Below are 8,251 nucleotides of genomic sequence, written 5' to 3' on the forward strand. Positions count from 1 at the left end.
TGATTTAATAATTGATTAGGGATTCCTTGAGGAGTAGCAGTTTGTCCATTCCTTCAACTGAAGTTTGGATGATTTCTCCAACTAGAATTGTAAGTATTGGAGGTGGGACCTTTGAAAGGCCTCTGGTAATTGTTTACGACATTCGATTGCTCATTCAGAATTTCTTGAAAAGTAGGCATTGTTGGACAATTTTCAGGTATGTGAATGTTGCAAGCACAAATACCGTAAACAGTTTCCTTAGCCTTATCCTTCTTAAGTTACATGGCTTCAAGTTTTCTTATAAGATTAGACACTTTAGCATTTATATCATCATCCTCTTTCAGGAGATATATTCCGCCCCTCTCCTTTGATTGAGTAGGCTTAAACATGGTGCTAGGTTTTGGGGAGATGTCCCATGATTATGTGTTTTCAGTAAGTTTGTCAAAATAATCCCACACATCATCACCATTTTTGTTCATGAATTCCCCATTGCAATAGTCTCGACTAATTGGCGCATGGAAGATGTCAGTCCATCATAGAAGAAGTTTGTGATGCAACGCATTTCAAAACCGTGTTGTGGGCATGAATTGACAAATCCTTGAACCGCTCCCGACATTGGAAGAATGTTTCATCTTCCTTTTGGGTGAAGTTCATGATCGACTTTCTGAGGGTGTTCATTTTATGGTATGGGAAGAATTTCTTTATGAACTCTCTTGTCATGTCTTAACTTTCTCTTTTAAAGAAAATGGAAAGAGTTTCAGCTTGATTGTGTCCTCAGACACATTAGGAAAATATAAAGCGGCTATGATCTCATTAAGCTCTTTCAAGTGTAAATATGAATTTTCATATTCAAGTCCATGAAATTTTGGAAAGAGTTGGATCACCCCTGGCTTGATATCCATGTTTCCTATATTTTCTGGAAAAATCATATAGGAAGGTGTGCTCACCCCCGCTGGTTATAAATAATCTCATAAAGTACGAGGTGGAGATGCTTGATGCACCTCGTTTTCATCTTGTATTTCCTCAACATGAGGTTGAGGTGGATTTGGAGGTTGATTGGCTGGTTGATTGCCAGCCATAACTTCAATTAACTTTATGGATCTTGAGTGTTGTCTAATCCTGTGATGGATAGATAACCCCTCAACTAATCCTCATTCACTTAAGAGACGTCAAGTGTTATGATGGACCCACTTGGGTATAAAACACTCTTAGCCCTCAAGTAACTAAGCTAACCTAAACCTAAAAGAGAGAAAACTAAAGCAATTAAGAGATCTAGAAAAAATAGAGAGAGAATTAGAAAGAAGTTACCAAATTAGAAGTTTCTATATTAAGATCCTACAAAACAGAAAAACAAATTAGTTTCTAAAAACAAATTAGAAAAGTAAGTTTCTAAAAACAAATTAGGAAAGTTCCTAACCTATAAATAGAAAGATGAGTTAGTTTCTAAAAATAATTCAGAAAAACCTAACTTAAAAATAGAAAGTAAACAAACTGTATTCTTAACCTAATTATAAAACTAATTAATCTCAGAAAAATGCAATGGTTAGTCCCCGGCAACGATGCCAAAAACTTGTTCACAACCCCAAGTGTAGGGTCGCGATGTAGTAATAATCTCGGTAAGGCCGAGGTCGAATCCACAGGGACTAATCTTGTGTGTGTTCTGAAAGCAACTAGAAATAAAACTAGAAGAAGATGTGAATCCAAATCTGGAATATAAAGAAGAAATTGTGAGTAATTTCATAGAAACTTATAAATTCAAAGGTGGGAACTAGGGTTTCCAGGGATCTACTTGTAGCTATTAGGATGTTTCCTTATTTAATTCAAGGAACTCAATTGGAATTGGAGTCCTATCCTATCCAATTGGGAGATATATCAATAAGATCATATTTGAATTTTCATTAACCTAATTCTTAACAGATGAGAGTTTTGAGGATTGGAAGTGATTACATCATCTGACCATGCTCAGGAGATGATGGCAAACAACAAGATATACTAATCCCACAACCAAACATAGGAGAATTGTGAAGGTTTGCCCAACGGACGATGGTGAACAACAGGATTTTCTAACTTCACAATCTCAATTCAGAAAAAGAAGATACTTGAAGCTCTTGTAGATCTATTGTAATTTGTCACAAAAACCATTAAAAACTAAAAGTATTCCTTAAATATCAAATTAGAATCAAAGATGTTCAATAAAAACAAGAACTAAATAAGAAAAATATCTCAATCATGTTACAAGCTTTACCTCTTATCCCTAGTTAAGGGATCTAGCCAACCATAGACAAGATTGGATTCACAACCTCAGAAGAAAGCATTAAAAACTAAGAAGAAAGGAAGAAAAAACTCTTGGATGATGGCTCTACCCCTTTTCTGTGCTCCTCCAAACCCTAGATATCTTAAAAAGACTTAGTAAATCCATATTTTTAGGCTAGTTTATGCAAAATCGCAAAACCGCCTCAAATTTATGCACTCTGCGTAAACTCCATGTAACGCTTCGATGTCATCAAGGGGATTTGAATCTGGAAGTCATGCCTTTTCTCTTTCACACTGTGTATGTAAGGCTTGTATCCGAGTTCGTACTGTTCTGTCAACTTCCGTGATCCTTCCCATCGAATTCTGGCAATCCGCGACCTATAATTTACATTTGCGCGTAACCTTAAGTCGTATCCCATAGATCTGAGTCGGCTTAATCTGAGACTTGTATCATTACGACGCATCATCATCGTGTCTTGCATACCGATCCGATACCCTGGCCAGTAGATGTGGGCCCGCATTCAGTTCGAGAAAAACACCACGCGTTTGTAATCCCAAGAGAATCTCTACATCATGTCCCATCAATCAATCAATCAATCACCTCATGTTAAGTACAAGAGCAATCCCAAAGTCAACTCTCTCCCCCTCTCTCTCTTACACACCCATACATGTCAAGTACACCTATCACTTCACATCCATCACACCCATCACCTCGCTTACAACCACCCTCTCTCTCTCTTTCTCTTCACATTTTTCAAGCAAGCAAAAAAGTGGACGTCCAAACTCTTCCAAAGAGAGAAAAGAGTGAGTTGTGTGGCCCACTTTCCATCTCAAGATCCATCATCCTAGCCCTTCATTTCTCATCACCTTCCATCAAAGTGAGACACAAGGAGCTCGGTGTTCCATCAGACCAAGAAGATCGAACGGTGGGTGTTTCTATAGGCCTAGATTTCTTATTTTGATGATGGGCCAAGTGAGGCTTACCGATCGATGGTATGGATTTCACTTTGGACCCTAGATGTGGCTGATGGCCCACCTTGATTCTCATGATCATTCCATGATGGGGTCATTCTGAAAAGGCCAAGCTATATATCCTAGAGGGGGGGGTGAATAGGACAATGGCAAATAAAAACTTATAATAACGGAATTAAAAAGAATATGATAGCCAAAGTAAATCACAATGCAGGAAAGTAAAATAGCCTCAAAATTCAGATCTTGAGAGGTTGATACAAATGTTGTTCTAAGGACAACCTTACACCAAAAACCAGAGTTTATGGTAGGACAACCTTATTTCTAGAAAGATCTTTGTATCAAATCTCAAACCGAAGAGGAAAACAGAAACAAATACAAACTGAATTGAAATAAATTGAAATCATAAATGTATTGTTCTAGGGATAGCCATACACCATAAAAATGGTAGGGCAACCTTGCTGGAACAACTTTCAAAAGAAATTAAAATATCAAGCGATAAAGGAATAACAGAAAATAAATTCTAAACTATTACAACATTCTCACAATGCTTGAATTAAATGATTACAACATTCACCACCATACATACATCCCACAAAAGAATAATTAAAGATCAGAAGAATAAATCATTCAACCACAACACAAGGGATTATAGTGGTTCGCCTGTGTGTTCATCAATTGTTAGACAACAGCCACACAAAATGCTACTCCACTCCTAATATCCTCACACAGGGGATATTAGTGTTCACTAACAAAATAGGTTTTCCCAAGTTCACCCAAAACCTTCACAATTGTGTTTTTCTCTGTGGGCTTACAAAATTAAAAAAACCCCACTTCTGAGTTTTCCTGGCTCTCCTCAGATAACCAATACAACAAGATTTTTCTGGCAAATCTTGAAAGAAACCAAAACAGAAAGGAATTTACAATTAAATGTAAAATACCTGATTATCTCCTTCATTGTAGCAGCCTGGTAGAACCAAATCAGAGAAGATGATTGAATGTCCAAGTTCAATGTCCAGTACTCAATTACAATGGTTCTAATTCTAATAGATTTTAAATTAAACAGAATAGGGCTTGCCTTAATTGATTTTGATTCCAAAGAAAGGGAATAATAATTCCTCTTATCAAATCAGATTGGAATAGCAGAAACAAAATCAATTAAAATAAAGCTAAGGAAAGAGAATATTAAATAAGCACACTTAGCTTAGATGGAGCACAGAATTATCTCTCAGAAGTTCGACGAAGATTGGCTTGAATAGATTAATTAATTCGATGATTTCTTCTGAGATTCGTGCACTATTTATAGGTGAGCAGATCGTGTCTTCGACTGGTTTAGGGAGCTCTTCGACTAGTCGAAGCAATAACAGATATTTGAAAGATCCGGCGGGATAAGCTCTGACCGTTCTACAACTGGTCGTAGGTCACCTACGACTGGTCGTAGGTTTCCTTCGACTGGTCGAAGAACCTATAACACATCGCTGTATTTTGAGTCGAAGATTTACGACTGGTCGAAGATGCAGTCGACACTGTTCCTACGACTGGTCGAACAAATTCCTGGACTAGTCGAAGCCTAACAGATTTCATCCGGAATTTGTAACAAACTCACGACTGATCGAGGAATTTCTTAGACTGGTCGAAGCAACTCTAGGATTAGTCGAAGAAGGCCTAGGACTAGTCGAAGAACAGATCAAACTCATGTAAAATAAACATTCGGTTTATGTATCCGAAATGACCTACTTCTAAGGTCAACCTATGGTCAGTCAAACCTCAACTATGAAGTATGGACATTGAAACATTAGGAACAAGTGACCTTGAAGTATGAGCCTTGAAGTCTTGAGATCTTTACAAACTGCCTTGTACTCTTCTTGAAGTCTTGATGCTTTGAGTCTTGTCTTGTGAGCAGTTCTTCCATTCAAGATTGATCCTTGTACTTGTGAGCTTTGCTTGATGTGAGCTTAGCTTGTTCATGAATGTTGATCCTTGAGAGTGCTTCACATATGCAAGTTATATATAACATAACAGTGATTTTGGCACCACAAATTTGACAACAGACAGGGATATAAACTATAGCACTTACAATCTCCCCCTTTGTCAAAATAGTGACAAAACACATAACCAAGATAAACAAAAAGTAAAACAACTGGTTAATACCTGCAAATCAATATTCAATATTCAACATTCAACCAGTTAAGCTCAAACATACTTCAACAAGCTCAAACATACTCCCCCACTCCCCCTGAGTAACATAATCAATGCTACTCCTCTCACAATCACATCGTTAAGAACAAACCATTCTCCCCCTTTTTGTCACAATATGATAAAGGAGAACTAAATAAAGGAATATATGAGAGTAAACATGAGGAGGTAAGAGATTATAGCAAAAGAGTGATAGCATCACATAGAATAAATATTCAGCATAAAACATAGATAGAATCCAAATCAAAATTAGTCAACCAAGTGCTAAGTTATAAAGTTATTACAGACCAGAAGTCTCATAAAAACTACTCAGAACTAGAACTTGATGACGGAGCAGGAATAGAGGGATCAAGTTGGTGCATGCCTTTGTTTAAGCGCCTAAGATATTTGCGCATGTACTTGAATTGTAAATCATGAGCAATAGACATATTTTCCAACTTTACATTTATATTCTCAACTTTACCCTCTAATGCACTCAGACGTGCATCAACATCAGATGGTACAAAATCTGGATCATTTGATGAGTCAGAATCTAGTTCCTCAAAAATGTCATCCATATTAATGTCAACACCAGCTTCTTCATGACCACCACCATCACCACCACCTTGTTCAGGAAGCAGATCCAACTTTATCTTATTGATATTAGTATTGTTGAAAATCAGATGATGGATAGGTGCCTCATCAACTGGCATATCGACTAATATATGAGTAGCCAATACAGTCATAAAATAGGCAAAAGGAATGTCACTATGACCAGGATGGAGTCTAAACTGAAGAATGAAATGACAGATTAAGGATAACAAACAAATCTGAGTACTATTGGAAATAGCATGGATAACACGAACCATAAACGAAGTCAAGTCAGATTTATTACCCGAACGAGGATACAGATTAGACACAAAGATTCTGTGGAGAATTCTGTACTTGGGTAACAAATATCTTGTGGGGAGCGCATTCCCTTTTTGTGTCCATTGAACATCCATGTTGCACAAGTCTCTAGTGAGCATGCGTTTTTTAGACATTGAGGGTTTATCAGTTAAGTTATGAATAGGAATACCCTCATCATTCACAGGAATGTCCATAAGGGCTGAAATTAAATGACGATCAACGTCAAAAGGCCCTTCTCTAGTAGAAATTTTAAAAGTTAAATCATCCTGTGAGAAAGCACTAATACATGTAAACATGGATTGGGCAATGGACCGGTATGCTGGCCCCACCAATGATGTATGTGTTCTATCCACACCGTCCATAACACTGGACGGTGGGACCCACCTAATGATGTATGTGTTTTATCCACACCGTCAACTGTTTGGATGGTGGGGCCCACCATGATACAATGCGTTGTATCCATACTGTCCAACCATTTTGAGATATCCTTTCATGATATGAGGCAAGGAATGGTCAGATCTAAAGTTCAAGTGGACCTCACCATTTAAAATAGTGGACAGTGACCTCCACCGTTTAAACTTCTAAGGGCCATAGTAGTTTCCAATAAAGCTAATATTTATTTTCACTTCATCTATCACTATGTTAACTTATGAATTGGTTGGATCTCAAATACATTATGGCGGCCCACACCGTGACGTGATCATCCATTGATCAGGTGGACCATATCACATAAATAATGGAGGATTGAACGTCTATCATTGAAACCCATTTAGGTCACAGAAGTTCTGGATTAATAGGGAATTTGTTTTCCCTCTTAATCTAGGTCTTTAAGACCTTATGATTAGATTGGGTGGAAAATAAACTGTATGGTGGGCCCTATGATTTATTTAACAGTGAAAAATATTATCTCCATTGCTATTTGTGGTATGGTCCAAATGATCCTTCAATATGATTCATTTTTTGAGAATTTATGAGGCCCGTTGTTGAGGCCCACCTTGATGTGTATAGGGCCTATTGTCGAGGCCCACCTTCATATATATGAGGCCCATGTTATGAGGCCCACCTTGATATATATGAGGCCCATGGGTTGAGGCCCAATGGGATGTATATAAGGTCCATTGCAATGTGTGATTCCACCATAGTTTATGTAATAATGTTTATGGCGGGCCATGCCTTGGGAGTAATGATGGTTTGACATCCACATTGTAAGAATAATGTTGGTTAAATGTCCGCATTATAACTCTCCCTGGGGCCCATTGATAGGCCCATACTTGTTATGTGTAGGCCGTCTAGACCCATCTTCATTGTGAGAATAGTTCATCACCATTTAACGTGCTTTGTATAACTCCATGATTCATGCCCATACGCATCATATATATGCTTGATATGAGGAATGTTTGATTATAGCATATGCCGTTGGGCTGAGGCATTTACGGGACTCCTTATGAGATGGAGTGCCACACATAATCGCGCAGTGCGCGCAGGATTGCTGCATGACTGGACAGTGTGACTCATGCATCTTGCATATGTGTGACATGATCATTGTACGCCCTAGCGACATCAGGGCTGTGGCTCTAAAGGCACATCATAGATGGCCGTATTGGATACCGAAAATACTTGGTTCTAGCACTTTGGACACTTAGGATATCCTTGGGTGAAAGTTCCATAAACTTTTTGGTACTAGGAGATGCTCCAACGTCTAGAACGAGTGGATACATGAGCGCCCAAGTGCCGAATACCAGTAGGCTGCGTCTCCCACTGTGTCATGATCAGTTGGAAGGGGGTGTGGCCTTATCCGCCCGAGTGAGGGGGTTGTAAGCTAGGCTAAGTTCGACCAGCTCGCAAATGAGTCCGCTATCAATGAGTCGGGTAGGTATTGATAGACTACTGGTCAGGCGGATAGTGTAGTCTCTTCCACTAGTAGGGCTGTGCGGCTAGGGAGGCGGTAGTCAGTGTGGAGTGTACT

General features: G+C 38.5%; 1 non-coding gene across 1 annotated transcript; it reads left to right on the plus strand.

Annotated features, from left to right (window-relative positions):
* Positions 1-545: 545 nt before the first annotated feature.
* Positions 546-651, plus strand: LOC131232054 (small nucleolar RNA R71). Its single transcript, XR_009164659.1, has one exon. It is a non-coding gene; the product is annotated as a small nucleolar RNA R71 (small nucleolar RNA).
* Positions 652-8,251: the final 7,600 nt, after the last annotated feature.

Source organism: Magnolia sinica, chromosome 17 (assembly GCF_029962835.1).
Source record: "Magnolia sinica isolate HGM2019 chromosome 17, MsV1, whole genome shotgun sequence".
NCBI lineage: Eukaryota > Viridiplantae > Streptophyta > Magnoliopsida > Magnoliales > Magnoliaceae > Magnolia > Magnolia sinica.